The sequence below is a fragment of the Dermochelys coriacea genome, chromosome 3 (assembly GCF_009764565.3).
Source record: "Dermochelys coriacea isolate rDerCor1 chromosome 3, rDerCor1.pri.v4, whole genome shotgun sequence".
Classification (NCBI taxonomy): Eukaryota; Metazoa; Chordata; order Testudines; family Dermochelyidae; genus Dermochelys; species Dermochelys coriacea.
Genome location: NC_050070.1, coordinates 146266583 through 146292769, shown reverse-complemented (window position 1 = coordinate 146292769; position 26187 = coordinate 146266583).

Below are 26187 nucleotides of genomic sequence, written 5' to 3'. Positions count from 1 at the left end.
AAACACAAATATAGAAAGGGATCTATGAAAAAAAATTATGGATACTCCTATGGTATCATATGCTCTTGATGCAAGGAGATCTTCCTTCCTACTTCAATCCCACAATGTTCTCTGTTAGATGTCACTGTATCAGAAACAGTTAGGCTTGCAGGTTGAAAATCTGTTAGATTCTGAGACTAATATAAATTGTCCATCCTAATGACCGAGTGGAAATGATGGAGTCATTACTGTCATGGAGAAAGGATTCTAGGCTTTGCAACAGAAACAAAACCATTAATGAGTATTCTAATAATTCCTGGTTGCACCAATAAATGTCTCCCTTCTTGTAACTTTTCATTCTCTTATGACACAGGGCTCCATTCAGGAAAGCAATTAAGGACCTGCTTAAGTCCCATTGATGGGATTCCCCATAGGATTTAAACATGCACTTAAGTTAAGCATGTACTTCCTGAACAGGGATGTTTTTCTGAATTGGGGGCCACAGAACAGGTAGATATTTTCTTGAGGGAAAAAGTGGGAATATTAGGTATATATTTTCAGTTCTCTCTAAATCACTCACTCTAGATGTAAAACATTGCCTCTGCTGAAGGTGGAATTTATTGCTCTTGCATTTTCTGCTTCTGTCTTGTATCTTGCCAAGTTAAGGTTAATTAGAGATCAAAATGTTGCTCTAAGCTGAATATTTTTTATTTTTAATGTTTTCATCTTTTGTATTGTAATAAATTAATGTCACAGTTATGAATTGTTGCATTAAAATATTAAATCAATACATTAAAGCTGTAAATAAAGCAATTAAAGTAATGAAAACATACATTACTATTAAATACAGGAACTAACTAAGCCTGAAAAAAATCTGTTGCTTAGTTGATCCTGTCAGATATGAGCTATTATAAAACGGATGGCAGTTAGTTTTAAAAACAGATACAGAAGTTAGAAAATGGAAGCACTGTCTATCATTCCATGACCCTTACTCTGTGCAAAATGTAAACTGAGTATGAAGGACATAAAGATTCACTTTTGATGTAGCTTTTAATTACTTGCTCATTTTTAATAAAGCATGATAATTAAATTAATCAGGGAACATGTGCATGTATGTGTGTGGAATATGTAGTTGAGCTGCTTAATAGTTTCTGTTACTGAGCACTAACAGTTACGTACAGTTAATTTAACCTGAAATTAGGCGATGCAATTGGCATGAGTTAGAGATGCAAATTCACTTCAGTTTTAATTGTTTTTTTTCTGTCTGGATTATTTCTGATTATGTTTTGGGCCTGTAGCAAGGTGGTGTGGAGCCCCACCAGCCCACAGAGGGAAGAACCTCCCCAGACACTAAAGTGGGCGGAGCCAGTGGATCCTGCACTGCACAGGACAGGAAGTATAAAAGCCCAACCCCAGCGCTCACTTGGGTTGAAGCTGTTGGAGAGGCCAGATGCCTGTGGCCTGGCTCCAGCTTGGGAGACCCTGGCAATCTGTTGCCGACCCAAGGACTGTCCGGACCAGCCAATGCCTCATGCTGACCAGTGCACGGAGGAGCTGCCAAGCCTGCCCGTCGCCACCTACCCAGAGGAACTGCCAAGCCTACCCCTTGCCAGCTACCCGGAGGAACCAATGGTGCTGGAACCCTCCAAGGACACCACCCTGACCCAGGTACCCTATGAGGGGGAGAGTCAGGAAGTAACCCGAGGGCAGCTGACCCTAGTCTGGTTGCAGCACTGCTAATGTCAGTGTGTTGCGGCCAGGATCCCCACTGATGCAGCAGCAGGTCTTCTGCTGTTGCTAAGGCCCATGGCTGGGATGCAGTGGAGTGGGTGGGCCTGCGTCCCCCCTGCCACCCACCTTGTGCGTGGCAGTCTCCCCCTCTCCCTGGTTGCTTGAAGCCAGGAGCCTGGGGTTTGCTCTTAAACTATTTGCTCAGTCCCTGCCAGAAGGCCTGAGCTTCTGACTGTTTGTTTGTGGGTCCTGCCCTGACCCAGGGCCTTGACTTTTATATTTTACTGCTTGTGGGGCCCTGCCTGAAGGTCTGGGCCAGAGACCGAGTATTCCCCAACCCAGCAGAGAGGGTGTAGCGAGGCGGGGTGGTGCCCTATCACCCGACAGAGGGCCAAGTCTCCTTACAGGGCCATTAATGAATTCCAGCGAGGCAGGATTCACTAAGATAAAAGAAAGGACTAACCAAAGCCAAGAGTATTGGTGGGATTTTTAAAAAGCAGCTTTTAAAAAGATAGTTTTTATAAGTGTTCCTCCAAGAGCAATGCATAGTTTTATATATTATATTATATTGTCTTTTCTGAAAGAGCCTTAAACCTGACAAGCCAAAGAATAGATGGCTGGAATTTAGTCCATTACTCCCTAAAAGCTCATTTGTGAGCTCCTTTATATGACTCAAAAAGAAAAGGAGTACTTGTGGCACCTTAGAGACTAACAAATTTATTAGAGCATAAGCTTTCGTGAGCTACAGCTCACTGTATCCGATGAAGTGAGCTGTAGCTCATGAAAGCTTATGCTCTAATAAATTTGTTAGTCTCTAAGGTGCCACAAGTCCTCCTTTTCTTTTTGCGAATACAGACTAACACGGCTGCTACTCTGAAACCTGTTTATATGACTCGACTCACTAGTCCATATGTAAGAGAGAGCAGGTTCCACAGAGCTGCCAGTATGGCTCCATGGCAAGTAGATGGAGATGAGGAATGGGTGGAGCCTTGGCTCTGCTTCTGATTATGCTGGCCAGCACAGCTGAGTCGGGGCAAAGGAAGAAGTTAGCTGTGCCATATGTAGCATTAACACAGCTTCCCCATGGAGCAGGGGAGAAGCAGTAACCTAACTATTAGTCTGAGTCTCAGTTCAGGCTCTCGTCTGCTCCTCGGGCAGCACTGCCCATGCTATATAGTCTCATGATAATTTCATGATAGCAAATAATCTTTGGTTGTGTATAATAGAGGCCAAATTGTGACTTCACTTACACCTGTGCAATCTTGCTGATGCCAACTGAGTTACACAAGTATAAACAAGGGCAGCATTAGGCTCCAAGTCTCTAACTCAGAAGTTAGATAGATGACTTCAGGAACCATCTTCCCTTCCCATTTATAACTGCAGAACTTTCTTGTGGCCATTTCAGCAGTTGTTCCCAGGGAAAAATATCAGCCATATATGTATGTAGCTTAATTGATTAATACAATAAGTATGTTCTGAATAGGGTCAAATCACAATGTTTATTTGTGTAGACTGAAAGACGTTGAGGAAGGGATGGTCCATATTTTGTGTACTGTGCAGCATTAAGTGCACTGTTGTGTGCTTAACACATTTATTAAATCGTTTCTTTATCCTTCCATGCCTCAGGTGTGTAGGGTGTCCACCAGTTTCCATCATATATTTTGGTTTTGTGCTGGTCTGTTCAGGCTTCTGAGTCATGTCCTCTTTTTCTATTGTTGTGTACTATGTTTTCCCTAGGTCACCCTGTCTTTTTCTCTTCCAAGGTGGTGTCCATATTATCACTTGACATGGAAGTGGTATTGGTGACATCCTTAAAGCATGACCTAAATATGTCCATCTTTTTCTTACCATGTTTGATACTTTAGGTCAGTTTGCTCTACATAGAATTTCTGATGTTGCTAGTAACTCTTTTCAATGGACTCTGAATATTTTGTGCAGTCATTTATTTTGGAATGAGCTGATCTCCTTATCAATTTCTTTTATAGATTTCCATAACTCTGCTCCATAAAGGCAGACACAGTACCAGTCATGCTACTTTTCCAAATCTTTCCCAGTTTAAGAAAGCTGTTTGCTGCTTTTGATATTCATTGCTTAACCTCTAGCATTGTGTTACCATCATTGCACACCTCACTCCTTTACTTCTTCTAGTGTCTCTCTGTCAGCTCTGATGCTTGCTTTTGGGACACTGATAGTCATATTTTGTCTTCCCCGTGCTGATGAACAAACCAATTTGTTTTGCTGTGCCTGACAAAGTTGGGTCTTTTCTTTCCTTAGGTGATGCGTTGAACTAAGAACTCCCAGTGGAATGCTGTGGCCAAAATGGTTAATGCAGTCTTGAATGTATAAACAAGGGAATATTGCATAGGAGTAGGGTAGTTGTATTACCTTTTGATTTGGCAGTGGTGTGACCACTACTGGAATACTGTGTCCAATTCTGATGTTGAAAACTTGAGGAGAAAACTTGAAGAGCTACAAGAATGATTAAAGGATTGGAAAACATGCTTATAGTGACAAACACAAGGAACTGAATCTGTTTAGCTTATTAAAGAGAAAGTTAAGGGGTTACTTGATCAGTCTATAAGTAACTACATGGGGAACAGAAATCTGATAATACCTTTTCAGTCTAGCAGACAAGCATATAATAAGATCCAACAGCTACAAGCTGAACTTAATTTAGGCTAGAAATCATGTGAACATGTTTAATAGTGAGGGTAATTAGCCATTGGAGCAATTTGCCATCACTGGACATTTTAAAATCAAGTTTTGGATGTTTTTCAGGGAAAATTAATCCAGGGATGTTATGCAGGGAGTCAGACTAGATGATCACAACGGTCCTTTCTGACCTTGTAATTTATGAATCTATACAAGATCCACTAGTTAAGTATGGTTCTGGTCCAGTCTTCCTTTTTTTATATAGCAGCAGCCCATAACAGAAGTTGTTACATGCTCTTTCTCCTTGTTTACAGGGTTCTGTCTCTTCAGCACAATGAGCCTGGGTGTCTATACAAGCAGCTAAGAACAAGGAAGAGAAAACAGTGCCAGGCAGTCGGTCAACACTTTGTACACCACCCAGAATCTGTAGGCAACAGTTTAACAACCAGTGAGTAGAAGTTTTCAGAAGATCTTCAAATCATGTTAGCCTTAGAATAGCTGATAGAATTATTACAGTCATACACCATATCCCTACTGTAATTGTCTCTCATCCTATAGGAATAATTTCATTGTACATAAAACAGCTTTATTGTAGCAGTTGAGGAGTTAATGTACTGGGTTTTGGGGTTTCCAAAGTCAGTAACTATTTATTTTAAGCATAAACAGCAAAGGCTATGGTGTGTGTCGGCTTGAAGAAAAGGTTGTGTTCATCACTGTTTGTAATCTTTTAGGACAAAAACAGCATTGCCACGCAGCCTGCAATTTTACTTTTTTTGTCTGCAGGCCACACTTTGCATTATGAAAGGAATCAGGAAGCTGTTTGCACCAGATGGCCATTCTGATCTCTACTTCTGTTTCTAGTCACTATTTATTTACTGTGTGCATAGTCGTCTAGCCAAGCAATGGTATCTTCAGTGGCATGATGCAGTTCTTCTAGGCCACCGCTGAACCTAGTCAGCCAGCATTCATCAACAAGCTGCGTCATCATCTGTGTTGCATCACAACTGCACAAAGGGCTGTCACGAAGGCCCCAGTGCTACTGGTTGGCTGCACAGAGACCTTGCCCGCTCCAGAACCTGTTCAACAGGGACCATTGGTGACAGGGCAGGTCAAAACCAGGCTGGCAAATTGTGTGCTCGGTGACAAGGGACTGGCTGGGGATTACAACAGGTATCCATTCCTCTCGCCAGAGCGTTTCCGCCTAGCATCCTGGCTGGGCAATGTGACACAAACGTGCAGCTGGTGGTTTTAAAAAGGTCATTGTACAGTGGCAGGCTTGAGTTGGCACACACTTTCTCCAGTAACTTGCCAGTGGAAACCACTCATCTGATATGAGGAGCAATATTGCTCAGAACTGGAAGTGGAGTCAGACACAGGGTGTTGGAGATGATACGCATGGCGGCATGTATCTGCGTATACACCAGTTTGGTGTGTGACGATCGACTCCAAACTGGTGCTCAGTATGAACTTCCTGATATCTTCCGGCTATTTAACAGCCTGAAGTCTATTTCCGTAGCTAGTCTGGTTATTCTGGCCATGTTTGTACCTGTGGGTGTCATGCATCCCTGCAGCTCCCCCACTCCTTTCTAATTTCAACCAACAGGAACCAATTGTATCCCCAAGATTTTCATGCAGGGTATGGCAGGGACAGAGTATGTGTATGGGGAGGAGTGTAAGGTTTGGGGGGCAACCCACACCACCGCTAACCAGGGCTGTTACCTTTCCGTGGTTCCCTCACTCTGTGATTCTAAGAGGCCAGGTGGTGTGGTTTGGTGAGGGAACTCAGGATAAGACAGCCATCATGTAAGTACAGAACTTCTTCACAGATTGCCCTGTGTTATCTGTCAGCTCTGTGTTCTTGGGGAACCAGGGCACATTAACCAGCCTGTCTGACTCATGAAGGACCCCCCACCCCAGCTTCTGCTTGAACCAAAACCGATCAGAAGACAGACTTACAAAAAGTAATGAAAAGGGAGTGGGAGACCCACCTAAATCCCTCCGGACAAGGGTGACATGTTTAAGGCAACTCCCCTGGCCTCATTTGCATCAAAGATGGGACAGGGAGGCATCTCCATTTCCATACAAAATGGAGAACAGAGAGTCCAAGGCAAGAACTGCACTGAACTCTGGGACCAGAAAAACAGGGAAGCACTGCATTATGGGGGATCTCTGCTTCAGATGTTAATGAACCCACACCTGCACACACCCAGCTCAGTAGTTATCAGACCAATTATAGTAATAAATAGTTTACTGGTATCCAAAATACTGAAGCTGCCTAATTGCATGGTGAGCTCCCTCGAAGGAACACCGCCCAGAGTCAGGAATGATCAGTTCCTATTGTCTAGCCTGAACAAAACAACTTTGGTATACTCCCTTGAGCCATCAGTTTACTCACAAACAAATCTAGTGTTCCCCTTGGACCATTGTTGTTTCCCTACAAAAAACCCTACCCACGCCTGGATCCAAAATTTGCATCAGTTCCACTGGGGACTTCATCTCCTAACTGATCATACTGGGGGGCTCTACCTGACTCCAGCACTCTGGCCCCTCCGCTACCATCACCACCTGGGAACCCTAACACGTTCAAGCTTCACAGAGTAGTGAGAATCCAACTCTTTTTTTTTTCTATTCTAGGTATAGCTTTCTAACCCTGACTTATGTGATCAGTTAGTTTTCTAAACCTGACTTTTGCAATAAAATTTAAGCTAGATTTAATATTGTAACTGTTTTGTTTGTTTGGCTCTCCTTGTATGGTTATTATCTGGCAATAAATAACTTTTACGGTTAAGCTAGTTCCTTCCCTCCCCCTTTGTGTTGTTTGGCTTCCCTATTTGCTCTGAAGCAACACTTCTCTTATCTAAGCTAAAGATACCTGTAGTACCCAAAAATCCTGTGGGGTTTGCTCATCAAGTGGGTTACTACAAGAACAATTGTAACATGAATGTGGGTTTAGGAATGTGCTGAACCTGGGGTGTAGGAGGGTGGCAGCTTGGAAGTGCTGCTCAACCCAGCCTGCTGAGTCTAGGAGCATATAAGGGGGGCACTTGAAAGTGCTGCTCGATCCAGTCTGCTCTGGCGTATTCCATTCTGGTATAGTGCCCATGGCATATAAGGAGTCAGCTTGGAACTGCTGCTTGACCTGATCCACTCAAACACGCTCTGTTAATGTGTGTGCTCATCTGATTCTGGGGTTGGAGGAACCCAGCTGTGGGGAACTTAGATCCTGCAGGATAGCTCCATTGGGAGGGAACTTACGAAGGGAGAACTAGAGCTCCGTATGAGGACAGAAGAAGTACATTGATAGAATTACAGCAAACCCCCGCCCCCCTAAAGAGTAACCCTAATAAATGAGCATACCCCAAAGTGACAAGCAAGTCTGGTAACACCCGACCTCTCACTAAAAATCCATTCTCTGTTTCTGCAGGGTTGGTGTGCTGGCCCTATGATCCAATACATGGGGGTGAGGGTGGTAAATCCTGGCCTTCTCAACAGACCAACTGGGGTGAAAATAGTGATGTGAATCATGTGGCAAGTTCCTCCTCTTTATCTCCATGAATTTTCAGATAAACTGGTGGGGGTGTGGGAATGGGAAAAGGTGGGCAAATAGGCCCACAGAATATGGTGTATTACTTCTGAAAAATCACTAGAGAATAGAGATGATTCAGTATCATGAGGTAGAATTGTTTATAACTTGGTATTAGGTTTTGGAGTATAGTTTGTATAAAGTTCATAATGGAGACCCCTCTGTTTAAATCTATATAAAATATGTGCAACACCAATTTCTAGCCAGAGATTTATCTCCTTCCCCATTCTTAGAATTTTAAACACAAGAATTGAAAGCAATTAGGGTAGGGCTTCATGTAAAAAACCCCCCACACACAATTATAGGTTCATCAGCAAAATTCAAGTGAATATAAGCTTTAATACTCTAAATGCATTTTAAAAATTTCATTTCATGTTAATCTATTTGTGTATCTAACTTACAACAGCAGGCAGAACACAATCAAAAATGTCCTTGCATATCACAGCAAAAATTGTAAATGTAATGATTATCAAAAAAGGAAAATTATACATTCTTTGAAATGTTCCTTTTAAATTCATATTCTACATCTCATTTGATATCAAATTTGATCATATATGGTATTTTCATCAATATTTAGGTTTATTTTAATGAAAATCTCTTTTTTCTTATAAAAAAAAAACACCCAAGCTATGCAAATGATATGCCAGATTCTTGTAGTTATTGCTTGGACAAATGTAGAGAGAAGACCCTTAAAATATTCTGCACTGCAATATTCTATCTCATTGAAGCATTTTCCTTTTCTTAAAAGATCTGTTTTGCCTTATTTATTTATGTATATATTTATTTATTTACTTTGAGTAGTACCTTAGTTTCCCTGAAACCAGTGGAAATCTTCACATGAGCAAGTGCTACTAAACATCAGTAAGGATTGCAGAAACAGTCCCAGAATCCATAGCTAACCAAGACATTTATACCATACCACAATAAACATTTTAAAAGGAGAAATTTGTGTTGCTTTTTAAAGGTGTTCCCATATTTATGCAATGAGAATTGTGAAAGAATGTTCCTACAGTTGAGGCATCCTGTGTGAAATATTTAGCTATTGTAGAAGAAAATCATATTTGAGTTCTTTTAGATTTGTGGATCTGGATTTCTCTGAGGGCTAGTAAGAGGATATAGGACCTTTTGTCACTAGCTCAAATCTGTCCCAAGTTGGTTGTGATTAAAAAATCATTATCAATACTGTTCAGTAGTCTTGGGCTTGGTCTAGTCCATGGTGGCCAGGTAGCCTCATCATACAACTCCTCATCAAATTTGGCACCAATTAGCTTGTCGGCAGTTACTCAACTAAGGCATATATCTTTGTAAATGAATTTTTAATGAACATTTCAAAATGTCTTTACTACTTATAGCTTACAGGAAAGTTGTATGTTGTAGGGAAATTAAAGTAATGAAAAAGGGGAGAATATAAGAATTGGCATCCTGTTGTTTGTGAAAATCTAAGGAGTAGATATAATGCCAAATATGGATGTGATGTTAGTGGCTGGAGGAAACCTCTAAGAATGCTCAATGTGACCAAGATGTTTCCAGAAACCTGAGGAGACTCAGTCTAAACTGAGTATTCATGCAGTTAATAGAAGTGCTGTACCATGTCGCCAATCAACCTGACATCTTAATGCTTATACTGAACATTACAGTATGTATTCAGCTTAAGCTGAATCTTCCCAGAGCTTGGAGGTATTCTTGAGGCGGTCTTGCACAGCCCACCCATTTCTCACCTGCCACTTTCAGGTGCAGTTGCTACACTTCTCTGAGCAGCACAACAACCGTTGGTATTTGAGTCATGACCCTCTTGAAGACACTCAGCTACTTTGTCAATTTGTTTTTGCTTCCAGTGATTTGTGTCTCTCCCCCACAGTCAGGAAGGATTTGGTGGTATTGTAAAATGTGCATTTATGTAGACAAATTATAATGCTCTTGCATGGAAGTCTTTGATGTTGCAGTTACATGACAGAATGTACAACATGTTTTGGGCCAATAGCTGGGATGTCAAATTCCTTGTATGGCTCAACTCCAGAGCAGATGTTATAAGTCATATGACTGGTGAGCACATTGTCGTCACTCAGCAACCTTAATTGGTTCTGGTTTTTTTCTCATATATATATTATATAATATGGAGGAATAGAATACATGACTCAACAGACCCCAACTGCACCGTTGGCACTTGAACGCATAAAAAGAGTACCAAGCACATTTTGCAAAAATGTGCACACAGCTAACAAACAAATCATTGGGTGGGAATCTGAAAATGGAAAATTGAATATAAAATCTGGTAAACAGCCAATAATTCTTGCTTCCAATATTTTACATCTTTCCATTTTCCCCTAGCCAGGAAAGAACCCAGCTACTTTTAAATCTAGGGTCAACATACATAACCAAATTCAGGGCCTGATCTGCTGCTTGTTGAAGTCAATGGAAAGTTGTAAGGTCTTGAGGGCAGGAAATGTCTATATATTTGTCCTGTAGTTAGCACAAGGGGGCCTTGATCCGTGACTTGAGTCCCTTCACACAACCATCATACAAATAATATTAATAAAAAAAATAGTGCCCATTTGATCAGACCTATAAATCTCTTTTTGCAGAAAAGAGAAGTAGTAAAGTTTTAAAGGTTCCTAAGATTCCCTAGCTAGGAGTGCTTATCTCCTATTATCTCCATAAAGCGCTCAGCCTCTCCATGAGAGAAGCAAAACCCCAGTGAATTAATCATTCTTCTTAGAAGGAACTGATTCATTATTTGGATAATAAGTCACTCAGTTACAGAGCAGGAACAATAACATGTGACTTACATGATCAATCACACAGCCCTACTATTGAAAATTGCAGATACCTATTACTTTATGGATTACACAAATTGTGTTCCTTCGAGTGAAACTTGTTCCCACAAAACAATCAAACAGTTTCTTGTGGGAAACAAATTAGTGAAAATCACAGTCTTTTCATGGACAGCTTTAGAACAGAAAAAACAAGGTTAAATTAATTCCCTCTGTGAATTCACTTCTTAGCTAGTTGTGTTATAAATCAAGCAATGTTTCAAAACTGGATTCACTTAGAAATGCAGAGACAAATATAGCCAACTAACTTGTCTAATACAGTGTATTTTCTTTCTAACATCTTTGCTTTCCCAGACCTATATAAAAATCATAGTTGTACCAGTTATACATATGGAATCATCTGTACTTTAAGCAACTCATAATGCACTTAAGCATGGTAATTGTAAGGATATTTTATTATTTTCAAAGCAGCATCCATATTTCTTTAGTAATGCTGCAAACCTCATTCTAATTATACTGTAGAACAAATATAAATCCATTTTGTTATGTTTCTAATGACATTCAGCCTTGTAACTAAATATTATTAAAAGTGTGCTCTGTCTACACTTTTGCACATACTCAGATAATAGACTGTGAACATGCTCATGGATGTACCCCATACCACTGTTAAGTGTCTACATATGATGTGCTGGACGTGGGTATATGCTGTGTACATGTGTATAATAGCGTCCACACTGACTCTTTTTTGGTACATGATGTTAGCACTATCATTTCATGGGTGGTATCCCAGAGTTCTGTGCATCACAGTAGACACTCTAGGAATGGTGTTGCTGTGTGTTGTTACCATCTGCCGCTTTCACACATTTGCCAATGGCAATTACCGCTTACCTCTCCCTTCTGCCAAATTGGGTGTAAGATAGGGAACAAGTGAATGATGATGTGGTTCTGCTCCTTCTTGAGGGACAAAGGGTTTATGCAGTGTAGTAGGTGATTGGTGAGATACTGGACGGAATCAGGACAGAACTTTTTGACACACCAAAACACCTGAGCATGAGAATAAATGATAATCCACTCTAGTCCCATGAAACAGATATACCCAGGGATGGAATACTACTTCTGGTCCAGGAGAACCAGCATGGTGTGATGGGATCACATCATTTTGGAAAACTGGGATGATGAGTGGTAGCTTCAGAATTTCCAGATGAGGAAACAGACCTTCATGGAGCTGTATGAGGAGGTTTCCCAACCCTCTAGTACCAGAACATTTGATTCAGGAAGTCCATGCTGGTGCAGAAGCAGATGACTATTGCCTGATGGAAGCTGACAACACCTTACAGCTACCAGTCAGTTGCAAATTAATTCAGGGTTGGGAAATCCACCACTGGGGTTGGGACTGTACAGGTTTGCAAGACAATTAATACTGTCATCTGCTCACAGGTTGTTGCCATAACCAAAGGACTGGAAATTATAGCTGGATTTCAGAGGGTGGGGTTTCTGAACTGTGTAGGGACCATCGATGGTACTTTGCCCTACAAAAGGGGCGAGTGAGTATGTGAACCAAAAAAGGTTACCATTCACTGATTCTGCGAGGCTTAGAAGACCCTAGAGGCAAGTTCATGAACATATGTTGGAAAACTGGAAAGTTTCATGATGCTAGGATGTTGAGGAGGTCAATATTGTACTTGAGGGGAAGAAGAAGTGACTTTATTCCCCAGAAATTACATGGTTCTCTACTGTGTGTCTCTGCTAACAATTATTTTTGGGGACCCTGGTTATCCACTCCTAACTTGGCTCACGAAACTACTCACCCTGACTTTAATGACCCAGGAAAAAGGGAATTCAATTACAAACTGAGGAGCTGCAGAATGATCATGGAATGTGCATCTGAAAGCTCACTGTCAGTGCCTACACATCCATGGCAGTGAAGTCAATGCTATTTGGATAATTGTGGCCTGCTGTGCCCCCCACAATGTTTGTGAAGGAAAAGGGGAGTACTTCCATACAGAGTGGACACAAGATGGGACTGGTTTGCAAAGCTTGTACAGCAGCTGGATCCAATCCTTATGCACACTGGTCCTGGGTCTTGGTGAGCAAGGGAAACCTGAAATGCCATCTGTACACACAACCTAGAATAGCAGGAGGCAGAGGGTGATTTCTGTGCCAAGGGACACCATCACACCCTATGCAGCTGCAGGAAAAGCACAAGAGGTATGTGTGCCAAAATACCTTTGTGAGTGTTTTCTTCCCTTGTAGCTGACATTTCTGTAACTATATAATTAGCAATTTGTTTCTGTAACTATGGTCTCATCACAGTCAGACAATTGTGGCAGGACACTTCCACAGGGTTAACACCTTAGGACTTGGGTTTGTGTGATGGAGAATGTCAGGTTGTCGACCCAGTTGTATTGCCATCATTGTGCAATGCTTTTGTGTTAATGTTAACACCTATTTACAAGACTATATTATTGTGAGAACTCAATCACTATTAAACAACCTTCAGAACAACTTCTTCAGGGGTTGACAGGGCATACAGAATTCTTTTTTTTTCACCATTGACATGACAGCAGAGATAACAGCGTTTATCGACAATTATGCATGACTACACCCAAGGTTGAAAACGGTCAAGGTTAGTTGGAGGTGGGAAGGTGGGGCCTTTGAATTACTGTTCAGTGTCTGATGCTTTTACTGTTGCTTTAATTGTGCTTCCTTATTCTGTATACAAAGCAAGCCATACAGATGATTACCTATCCATTTTCTGTGGTGTGACTTCTGCTTCTGTTAAAACAACCAGGGCATTCTGAACACATTTCACTTTCCCCATCCCTCTGGTGTATTCATTGGAATTTGGATATTTGTGGACTGGGGTGGGGGGAAGTGGGTCTGGAAGGAACAAAGACTTTCTTTGCTGTGTGTTGGCACAAATCATAGTCATGTGCTCTGAATCAGAGAGGCCTATTCCGAACCTGAAGAAAAAGCCCCCTTCATCATAGTCAGGAAGGAGGGTCTGCACATAAGGAAACTAACATTTATTAAAAGTGATACATTACAAGTTTTCTAAAAGCTAAGCTCTAGGAATTATTTTGGGAGGTGTTCGATGGCCTATGTTATTCAGGATGCCAGACTAGATGATCATAATGGTTCCTTCTGACTTTAGAATCAATGAAAAATGTAAAAGTGAAACTTCTTTTATAAAGCAAACTGCACATAAAAACACAATGGGTTTGACACCCTAAGCGCTGTGCAAACGTTCATGTCTCTGAACCCATCTCCTTGCCCATCTCTGTGACACTGCAACTTAATTGAGTTCCTTGAACTTCCTGATCATCACTGCAAGTCTCTCACCTGGCATTTTGTTTGTGTTACTGCTGGAGTGGATCCTTCAGCCTCTCCTGGCTTCTGCAACATGGCTCAGAGCGGGGATATGACACACACCAGGAACTGGAAATGGTTAAAAATAATATTCAAATGGAAAAAAAGACTGCTGGGATGTTACCTAAGGGTTCCTGCAGTAATCTGCCCTGCTCCTAATCCTGCCCTCCATTCCGCGCAGCTCCCATTCGTAAGGGGATGGGAAGACTGGGATGGTGGTGGTGATTTAAGATAAAGCAATGAAACTGTGTAATCTTCAAAAGGAGCTAAAGAGACATGCAACTCTGGACAACAGTAAGCTTCCTACAACTCTCCTATCCCCATTTCCAAAGTGAACTCCTTCCTTTTCCCACAAGGTACGTCTACACTGCATGTTTCTTTCAGTGGCCTGTAGAGTACACACCTGCATAGCTCCCCCCCAGCAGGCTTATACATAGCAGGGTAGCCAGGCAGGCATGGCTTAGGCAAGTAGGGGAAAGGCACACCTGAAGTGTACATTATGCATTCTCTACTTGCCAAAGCCATGCCTCCCCATCTACACTGTTATTTTTAGCAGGGTAGTGCCCCACTGCCTCCATGATGCTGGAGGCTTCCCCTCCCCAGGAAGAGATTTCCCTAGTAGAGAACGGTTCTGCCAGCTCCTCACCACTAGAGCCCTTCCCCTCTGCAGAGAAAGGCTCTGGCAGTGGTGGAAGGGGGTGAGGAGCAGGAAGCGGGGAAAGACTCTGCTAGATTCCCCTACTACAGGGGAAGATGCTGGCATCTCTCTGCTGCTGGAGCCTTTCCCCTCTGCTTCCCCCCTGCAAGAGCCTTTCCTCACTGCAGTGAAAGCCTCCAGTAGTGGGAAATGCTGAAGCTTTTCCCTGCTGCCTCCCCACTGCCAAAGCCTTTCACTGACACAATGTAGCTATACACTGCAGTGTGGATTCAGCCTGCTTTGCGCTGCAGTGTGTAGCTACATGTACACCAGTGGTGTGCAGCATAGATGTAGCCATGGTAAGTGCCGTTACTGTACCTGGTAAATGATAGTACCTATAAGTTTCACTGGACCTCAGTTTAACTCTACTAACCCAACAGCCACCTAATCTGTGTATTAATAGAGGACTTCGACATCCAGGACTGTCACTCTGGCCACCTTGCATCAGTTATTCATTTTATTTTAAAAATACAACAAAATAAGCAAAAATTAAAGTGAATGAAAAACACGATAGACTGTTGAATCCTCCTGGATCCTAAAATCTATAGATGATGTTTAGGAAAAAGGGGACTTTGAAGATGTAGTTGGAAGATATAGCTACTATCTACAAAAAAATTCTATATCCTCTGCTTCTGGCTGCTGTTTCCATGGAAACTGATGCTGGATTGGCAAAAATGGGATAAGTGTTTTAAAGTGACAGAGATTAATCACCATTATAATCACTGTTATTTTTTAAAACATAATGGCTGGTAATATAGAGAGGGCTGTATTCTAAAGAAGTATAGATTTTCAATGAGTGTAAGCCTGCACCAAAAATATCAAATATCAAAAACAATTTGACTTAAGAGATGTTAATGAAATACACAAACAAAGCAATACAAATAATGTAAAATTCCCAATAAGAGAAGGAATATTTTATACATGATAATTTTATACATCCCAAAAGACAACAAATTGCCAACTTAAATAACTTCTTTTCCTGAAAACTCAGAAGCCCTTCAGTCACTTGATAAATCTAAACTAGTCTGAGACTGTCTTCCATGTCCATCTATATGCCATGCTGATGAGCGGTTGCCTTACAGAATCTGCATTCAGAAAATTTTTAGATGTATCATTATCTTGAAAAAGAATTGTAAGATAGATTGCTAGATAGAAAACTGCAGTATCAGCATTAATTTTCCAGAGCTCTGCTCTCTGTACTAAAATACTTTCAGTTCTTCTTTTCTGTTGACCAAGGTAGGATCAGGGAGAAAAAATAAACTATTTTCTTCAAATATATTTCTTTCTGTACTCTTAAAAACTCTCACACTCATGGGTAGATAGAACTAGTAAGAAACAGCAGAAGGTATTGTAAGATATTAGATTGGGCACCCATTAAAAGGGAATCAAATGCAAAATTACTTTTGCATTCTTACTATGACTATCAGCCTGTGGTCAAAGGTTACATATATTTCCTATATTTTGGGAAAGATTACATTTTCCAGAACTAATGTTCCAGTAATGGAGAAAAATGTCCTTATGGTTAACATACTGGTCTAGGGCTCGAGATCTGGGTTCAATGTCTGGCACATGCCTCAGACTTCCTGTCTGACCTTCAAGGAATCACTTACTATATCTGTGCTTCAGATCCCCATTTGTAAAATTGGGAGAATAATCCTTCCTTTTCCCCCTTGCCATTTCTCCCTCTTTTTATTTAGAATGTAAGATTCTTGAAACAGGGGTGTCTATTACTATGACTTTGCATGACACCTAGCCCAATGGACCCCAATCCCAGCTGGGATTTCTAGATTATTATTATAATAACAAAACAACTCCTCCTCTTTCTCCAAAACCAAAACTCAACTCAAAGCTATCTGAGCCATTAACATGAGGCAATAGTAGTAGTATAGTACTCTGCTGGAGTGATCAAGTGGAATCAGAGGAGAAGAAATAATTTGATCTCCAAACAAGAAAGCTCCTGGTGATGCACTGAGTAATGAATGTCAAGGATGTACACCCCATGATGTGATGGAGGAAAAGGTCCATTCTGTCAATTGACAATGAAGAATATAACATCAAAATACACCAGGAGTCAGTCAGGGTAAAAAGTCATCTGACTGCAGTAACAAGTGATGTCCCAGGATGCATGCCAGCCCAAGAAAGCATGAAAGAAAGAAAGCAAATCATCAAAGAAAGACTAGAAAGATTTACACAGAAAACAATGCACAGACAGTGGCAAAGAGAGATTGAACCCATTAGTGATAGAAGATTAACAAACTCACAGCTTACAGAAGGATATCTCAAAAGAGAGAACCTCATTATGATTGCACAAGAGCAGTCCTTAAAGCTTAATTATGTTTTAAACAAAATTAACCAACAGAACTGCTCCCTGAACTGCAGAATGTTTTTCCAAAAAGGAAGAGATGACAGAGCATGTGTTGAATGCCTGCAGGAGCCTGGCTGCAAGAGCATATCTGAACAGACACAATGAGTTTGCTAAATGTCTGCATTGGAGCCTCTGTGGAAAGTATGGATTTAAATGAACCATGCAGTATTATGACCACAAAGTTGAAAGCGCTCCAGAGAATGAAAAGGCTAAGATTTAATGGGATCTGGCAATTATCACAGACCAAACAATGCAAGCAAATGGACAAAGTTGTTGTAGAAAAGAAGACAAACAAGACCATGTTAACTCATATTGCCATACCAGTGGCAGAAACATAAAAAAAGAAACAAGAAGAGATGATAGCAAAGTATAAAGAACCATGCCACAAAGTGGAATGGTTATGGAAAACTAGACAAAGAGGATCCCTGTGATTATTGGAGTATTTAGAGAGATCCCTAACAAAACCTCACTATGTTATTTACTGTCTCATATTCTTATATATTAAACACTTAAAACTGAAGCTTTTTTTTCATAATAAGCATTGATTGATTAATATGGGATAATCTTAGCTCAAGCCATGCATTTCACTCTAAGAAACCCATCTAGAGTCATTCTCTTTTAAAACAAATTGGCATTCACCAACAGCTAATGCACAGTAGGATCTAAGACATTGCAATTATTTCCTCTTTTAAGAGCCGAGGTAAACTATGATATCTTAGATAAAATTGTGTGGTAACTGATGGAAAATTCTGCCTTCTTAATATTGGCCACAGTAGTTCTTACAGATGTGAATATATTCTAGGACTAGAGCTAACAATAAGAAAAGCCACAGAGCAAGATCACCGAGTTAGCAATATTAAAGGACTTTTTCTGATACTATTCCAAATTAGAGGTAAACAAACTTGTTTCCAGTAATTGCTAATATGACTCCTACCAAAGACCATTAGGAGTGGGAGAATACAGAACCAAAGACGATGTATGTCACTTGAGCTAAAGTATCTGGCAGGTGTAGTAGGCTAGCATCTTCTTTGTGGAGTATTCACTAGAAGGGACTCTGACACACATTTTACAAGTGCGTTATAATAACCCACTCACATATCATAGATTGGAAGTTTGATACAAACTTAAGTGTTAATTGCTTCATGTTCCTTCAAGAAGCCCAGCAGTAGATATAGAAAAGATGAAGGAATTAAAATAAAGTACTAGTATATATGGACATAGACACTAAAGTATGAGGCAAAATAATTTGCAGAGAAGATGGAGAGTGGAAGTGAATGAGGATAGTTAATAAGAAGTAGAGGAAAGTTTGTGAGAATTAGAACTACTAGATTTGATAAGATAAGTACAGCATTACTGCTTAATAGGAAAAAAAGGTTGGGGTAAAGTATGTCAAGAAGAATTTAAAGTGTAAGGCAGAGGGCAAGTTGGACTATTTCCGATGTTGCTGTGTAACACAAACACAAGGACAAGTGACATGAGTAGCAGAAGAGAGACAGGGATGAGAAATGTTAGGACCAGCAAAATGTAAGATAAGAGGAATGGTCAAATCAAGTGAAGAGAATTAAAAAAGAGTAGAGAGTACTGCACTCAAACTGAAAGGAAAAAACAGCAGGAGAATAAGGAATAAAGCTACGTGAACATTTGTGTCTGAAACTTTTTTGTCAAAAAATGCAAATGGCAACACCCAAACATTTCACAAATTCATGTCAACAAAACAAAATTCTGAAAAAGTCAAAATGTTTTTTTTCAATATTTTTAAAATGGAATTTTTTCACTTAAATATTTTTTGTTTCTAAATATTGTTATTATTTATTATATGCAATCCGGTCAAGCCAAGCCACAGCATTCTTAGCAACAATGTTCAAAGCACAAAGACCTTCAAGAAGTTGAGTCATTTTGCAGTCCTCAATAATGTGTGTCTTGGTTTGTGGGTGGCCACATTGACATAGTGGACTGTTGCTAAAACACCACCGAAATTCTGTTGCAGCACAAATTCCATGTCTGGTACGAAACTAGCTGAGAAGGCTCCATTGCCTTTGTGGTAAATCAAACCCGAGTTGACGTTGAGGGGGGATTGAGACAAGAGAATTATCTGTCACTTTCTCTGCGGACCATGAAACTCACCATGCCTTTTCCACCATAAATCCCTCACAAGGTAAACTTATCCACAATGGGCACTGTGAGGGCAGATGGCCATGTGATGAATAAACAAGCCTTTAATTAACAGTAGATATGGCATATCATGCAACTTTGACACAGCTTTGCTACTCTTTCCTCTCTGCTAATACTGGGTGGAGCAATATTGCAGAAAACTGGTAACCATGATAGAGGAGTAGATTTAAGTATGCCTGAAATAATATGCATGGTGCAATTAAGTTGTATATTGATCATCCTTGTGTAATAAGAGTGAGCCCATACTGGAGCACAGTACTCCGCTCCTGAATAACAGAGTGCCAATGCTGAAGTGCGTAACATTTAGGCATTGGTGCCCCATGTCGTTCCGGACAGTTTTCCAAGCAGGTTGTTGCACTTTTTGACCTTAGTTGCTGTCTTTGTAAGATGGCCATGATATGTGAAGTTCTATCCAACATGATGCCTAGATAGACTGAATGTGAATCATGCTTTATTTGCTGACCACTGAGAACTATATTCAGCTTTTTGCCTGCTTGTGCATGATATTAGTGGAAGACACTGGATACAGTCTTACTTCCACTTGGTATTAGGCACCACCCATGACAATAAGCAGCCATAGCTGCCATATCGGCATTCAAAACACTCAAGTGTGTCAAAGGAGTGTGACCGAGTGCCGAGGCATATGTTGTCTGCATAAACAAACTTGTGAGACTTGGTATATGGTAGCTCATTCGAATATAAGTTGAATAATGCTGGAGATAATACTGATCCTTGCAGGAGGCCATTCTTCTGGTGCCTTCAAGCACATGTTCTATCACCAATACACACATGGAAATGGCAATTTCTCAGAAGCAGAGCCATTGCACATACAAACCAACCTGGCATAGTTCTAGACAATTTCACCAAAAGAATTATGTGCCAAACTGTATTGTATGCCACAGTCAGATCAAGAAAAATTGAACCAATCTTTCGCTTATGTTGGAGTCATATTTTGATGGACCTTCAAACAGATTGATTGGCAATCTGATTTGGAGTAACTGCTGATCTGCTTTGTGCACATGGAAGTTGAGCTGTACGTAGTCAAAGAATTAAGTTCCAGCTCTTCCAGCTTGATTGCGTAAAGTCAAGTGCCGCTGTCACTTCTTCCCATCGAGCCCAGCAAGCAGCATCCAATGATTCTATAAGACAGTCCGCAATCCCTGGATGAGCAAGCATCTTAGAGAGGTGATTATGAAGAAGCAGAAAGCATACAGGGAGTGGAAGATGGGAGGGATCAGCAAGGAAAGCTACCTAATTGAGGTCAGAAGATGTAGGGATAAAGTGAGAGAGGCTAAAAGTCGAGTAGAGTTGGACCTTGCAAAGGGAATTAAAACCAATAGTAAAAGGTTCTATAGCCATATAAATAAGAAGAAAACTAAGAAGGAAGAAGTGGGGCCGCTTAACACTGAGGATGGAGCGGAGGTTAAAGATAATCTAGGCATGGCCCAATATCTAAACAAATACTTTGCCTCAGTCTTTAATAAGGCTAAAGAGGATCTTGGGGATAATGGTAGCATGACAAATGGGAAGGAGGATATAGAGGTAGATATTACCATATCAGAGGTAGAAGCGAAACTGAAACAGCTTAATGGGACTAAATCGGGGGGCCCAGATAATCTTCATCCAAGAATATTAAAGGAATTGGCACCTGAAATTGCAAGCCCATTAGCAAGAATTTTTAATGAATCTGTAAACTCAGGAATAGTACCAAATGATTGGAGAATTGCTAATATAGTTCCTATTTTTAAGAAAGGAAAAAAAAGTGATCCGGGTAACTACAGGCCAGTTAGTTTGACATCTGTAGTATGCAAGGTCCTGGAAAAAATTTTGAAGGAGAAATTAGTTAAGGACATTGAAGTCAATGGTAAATGGGACAAAATACAACATGGTTTTACAAAAGGTAGATCGTGCCAAACCAATCTAATCTCCTTTTTTGAAAAAGTAACAGATTTTTTAGATAAAGGAAATGCAGTGGATCTAATTTACCTAGATTTCAGTAAGGCATTTGATACCGTGCCACATGGGGAATTATTAGTTAAATTGGAGAAGATGGGGATCAATATGAACATCAGAAGGTGGATAAGGAATTGGTTAAAGGGGAGACTGCAACGGGTCCTACTGAAAGGCGAACTGTCAGGTTGGAGGGAGGTTACCAGTGGAGTTCCTCAGGGATCGGTTTTGGGACCAATCTTATTTAATCTTTTTGTTACTGACCTTGGCACAAAAAGTGGGAGTGTGCTAATAAAGTTTGCAGATGATACAAAGCTGGGAGGTATTGCCAATTCGGAGAAGGATCGGGATATTATACAGGAGGATCTGGATGACCTTGTAAACTGGAGTAATAGTAATAGGATGAAATTTAATAGTGAGAAGTGTAAGGTTATGCATTTAGGGATTAATAACAAGAATTTTATTTATAAGTTGGGGATGCATCAATTAGAAGTAACGGAAGAGGAGAAGGACCTTGGAGTATTGGTTGATCATAGGATGACTATGAGCTGCCAATGTGATATGGCTGTGAAAAAAGCTAATGCGGTTTTGGGATGCATCAGGAGAGGCATTTCCAGTAGGGATAAGGAGGTTTTAGTACCGTTATACAAGGCACTGGTGAGACCTCACCTAGAATACTGTGTGCAGTTCTGGTCTCCCATGTTTAAAAGGGATGAATTCAAACTGGAGCAGGTACAGAGAAGGGCTACTAGGATGATCCGAGGAATGGAAAACTTGTCTTATGAAAGGAGACTTAAGGAGCTGGGCTTGTTTAGCCTAACTAAAAGAAGGTTGAGGGGAGATATGATTGCTCTCTATAAATATATCAGAGGGATAAATATAGGAGAGGGAGAGGAATTATTTCAGCTCAGCACCAATGTGGACACAAGAACAAATGGGTATAAACTGGCCACCAGGAAGTTTAGACTTGAAATCAGACGAAGGTTTCTAACCATCAGAGGAGTGAAGTTTTGGAATAACCTTCCAAGGGAAGCAGTGGGGGCAAAAGATCTATCTGGTTTTAAGATTCTACTCGATAAGTTTATGGAGGAGATGGTATGATGGGATAATGGGATTTTGGTAAGTAATTGATCTTTAAATATTCAGGGTAAATAGGCCAAATCCCCTGAGATGGGATATTAGATGGATGGGATCTGATTTACTATAGAAAACTCTTTCCTGGGTATCTGGCTGGTGAATCTTGCCCATGTGCTCAGGGTTTGGCTGATTGCCATGTTTGGGGTCGGGAGGGAGTTTTCCTCCAGGGCAGATTGGAGAGGCCCTGGAGGTTTTTTTGCCTTCCTCTGTAGCATGGGGCATGGTTGACTGGAGGGAGGCTTCTCTGCTCCTTGAAGTTTTGAACCATGATTTGAGGACTTCAATAGCTCACACATGGGTGAGGTTTTTCATAGGAGTGGGTGGGTGACATTCTGTGGCCTGCGCTGTGCAGGAGGTCGGACTAGATGATCAGAGTGGTCCCTTCTGACCTTAGTATCTATGAATCTATGAATCTATGAATCTCTGGATCACCTGACTGCTCATACTGCCTCAGCAAGTTTGCACAATCTTCATGGACTATACACTGGGCAGAAGCAGAGTGGAATTGTTGCACTTGCAGCTTTAAAAATGGCACAGCAAAAATGGCGGTTTGAATCTTCCACAGAGAAAATGTTTAATGGGATGGTTATAATGATCCATTTTAAGTGCTCTAAAGGAGTCCCAGTCTGCCTTGCAGAAGTTCCATCTAGGCTTCAGTACGCTCCTTATAATTGGAAGACACATTCCCATCTGAATCAACAATGGACAATGTTGACTATGTGGAAGATGGATCAGTATTCACGATGCGTTCCTTGTAAGTACCCAGTGGCAGCTTGTCTATGACCTGCAGAAATGGACAATCCAATCCAACTAGCAGATTGAATTTCAATTACCACGAACCTTGGTCAACCGGTCAAAAAAGTTTCAGACAATGATTTTCTAGCCAGTGGTCTGGCACTAAAAGTCCTCCAGCTGAATGTTGAAGGGTTGTCTGCCGCCAAGTGGGAACTTATTGGAGTTCTGGAAAAGGAAGTTCTAACTGACTTTATTTGTCTACAAGAAATTCACATCACATTGAATGAAGCATATCAGTTTAAGATCATTGGTTTCAATCTGTTAATTGATAATCTCCATGTGAAACATGGACGAGCCAATTACACTGTTGCTGTCCATATTGAATCTTCACCCTTTTGCACAATGATTGAAGTTGGTGAGTTTCAAATCACAAATGCATATTAGCCCCTGGGTGAAACATGGGGTCCAAAATTCTCCCAAGGCTTAAGCATCTGGCAGTGTAAGTTGCTGACTTTAATAATCATCATAGCGAGTGGGGTTATACAACTGCACATCCAAATGGTGGACAATTGTTGGAGTTGGCAACAAATAATGATCTCGCACTGGTCCACAACCCTAAGCAGCATGATACCATCCATGCAGCATATTAGAATTGGGACTACTGCTCAGAACTGTGGTGGGTCACGTTGTTTGCCAGTCACCAGCAGCCAACTGCATGTATTGTACTCAATAAATTTCATTTAAAATTTTAAAAAAATTTAAAATAATTTAAAATGCTAAACATTGAAAAGAAACATTTCCTTTGACCTGAAATGAATTTTTTTCCAGAATATTTATTTGCCAAAATTTTAGAAAAAAGTTCATTTCCAGATCAATCCAAAACACTTTTTTTTCAAAATTGCCAGCAAACAAAAAAAATCAGTTATTTTAACAGCTCTAGTCAGGATTCTCAAAGTATAAGTCTTGGGAGCTACAATTGTTGTGACTGTGAATTGCTGCACAGGGTTGGAGGGACAAGAAAATGTTTTGAAATAGTGATAAGCCAGCTGAGGAGGAGAATCAGAATATACCAGAGGAAGAAAGCCATGAGAGAAAACATGGTCTAAGCAATGACCAGCAAAATGAACTGGCTGAGAAACAGAGAGAAATTTTTTTAAAAGTCCAGGGGACAGAGAGATAATCTTTAGAAAAGACATCTAAAGACATTAAAATCACAATGTATGAGAGAGACAGAGGACACAAAGCTCTTCAACAAGAAATCTTACAATACCCCCTTTTGGTTATCAGGTCTCACTTAACCTGGTATTGAGGTAGTGAGACTACAGTGAAAAGGAAGGCAAGTTGGTGTAAGAGAAAAGTGACAAATACCTATCCTATCCTAGACACTCCACACCAGGCCCTACTTGGAACTGTTGGAAGAGCCTCCCTTCCCCAGACAGCTGGAGACCATCCTAATGCTCACCCACCTTCTCTCACCCAGCTTAAGTCTCTCCATCTCAGAACTACTCTGGACACCGTGACTAATATACTAGCTGTAGCTGGTTCTCTCAGCCAAATGTCATCTCACTGCTTTCTTTTGAGATCAGCAGACTGATTGAGCAGCAGGTAGGGTACCACTTTCTGTAGGCTTCCTGAATACTGGAACTATCCAGCTCCTTCAAAGAAACTCTCAATTTGAGTTCCAGGTCCTTAAACTAAATACCAGCATGATTTTTTTTCAAGTTGTAAACTAACAATTTACTTGTACTGAATCACGTTTTCAGCTACCTTCTCCCTCCCTTTCTGTTTTAAACCAAAAGAGCCCTACATACACTGGTGGGCACCTTGTTGATGTCATCCTTTAGAATGTTGATCTTTGTTCCATATCACACACATACTTTCTCTCTAGCTATCTACTTTGATCCAATTATCCATTTGGAGCTTAAATTAATGCAATGAGACTTTATTGGCATTACAAGCTATTCAAATGTTACCTGAGCGTAAAAAGATAAAACCCTCAAATGTCTGGGAGAGATAGATAAGATCCTCCGTGGCTAGGACTACACATTATATTTGGGTTTCATCAACTGTGTCCGTTTGTCAAGTGTCCATTCCTATTCTGGTAGCATGTTTCTGCATACTATATTGTCATCTATGCTCTCTTTCTCCTTTCTCACCAAGTAAGGCACATTTTTCCTTATACCTTTTGATGACATGTTTTATGATTCCTGATAATGTGACAATATATCTTTCTTGTGCTCCCTTGTATTGCGGACATTGGAATAAAAATTGTCTCTTTTCTCTCTAAATATATCCATCAGATTGGTTGCACAGTTTCTCTTTATTGGGATTAGATGGTACTTTGTGCCTCCCAGTGGTCACCTGATTCTGCACATGGTGACAGTCTATCTTATTTCCCTATGAACACTTGCTAGGTATCACTTCTGGTACCATAGCTACGACTTGGATTGTGCCATTTTGACACAACTCAGAGTTAGAAGTAGTGTCAAGTCATACCAGTGTAGGGAGAACACCAGCCAGCATCTGTCTCTGGAATTTCCTGGAAGTGCAAAGACTGAGTGGCTACTACTACACCTCTTGTATGTAATGTGGCTTACTATCCTTCATGTAGACAGCCAGTATTGAACAAGAGGCAAATTCATAGCACCACATTCTTCCTGCCCATCTCTGCCCCCTTTGGATAGCCAAGTTCTCCCAAGCAAGTGGAGATAGATCATGGAGCACAGAATGTACAATTTTGTTTAGCCTTAAACATGTATCCTTAAACAACCATTCATTGTGTTTCCTCCTCAATCCCATCACTTCTTCTCAGTTTTTTCTGAGAGTTTCCTTTAAACATTCCCATTTGCTTTCTCCTGTTTCATTATTTTCATCTTCAAGCACCTGTTAGCTGTTTGCTAGCACAATTCTAAACTCTTGTGTTGTCATCTATTTTAACTTGGTGATGTTATATGTGGGCACCTGTTATTTGGTTTGTTTTCTTGTTCTTATTTTTATTCTCAATTTAGCTACCAATAATCCATGGTCCATTCCTCCATTGGCCCTA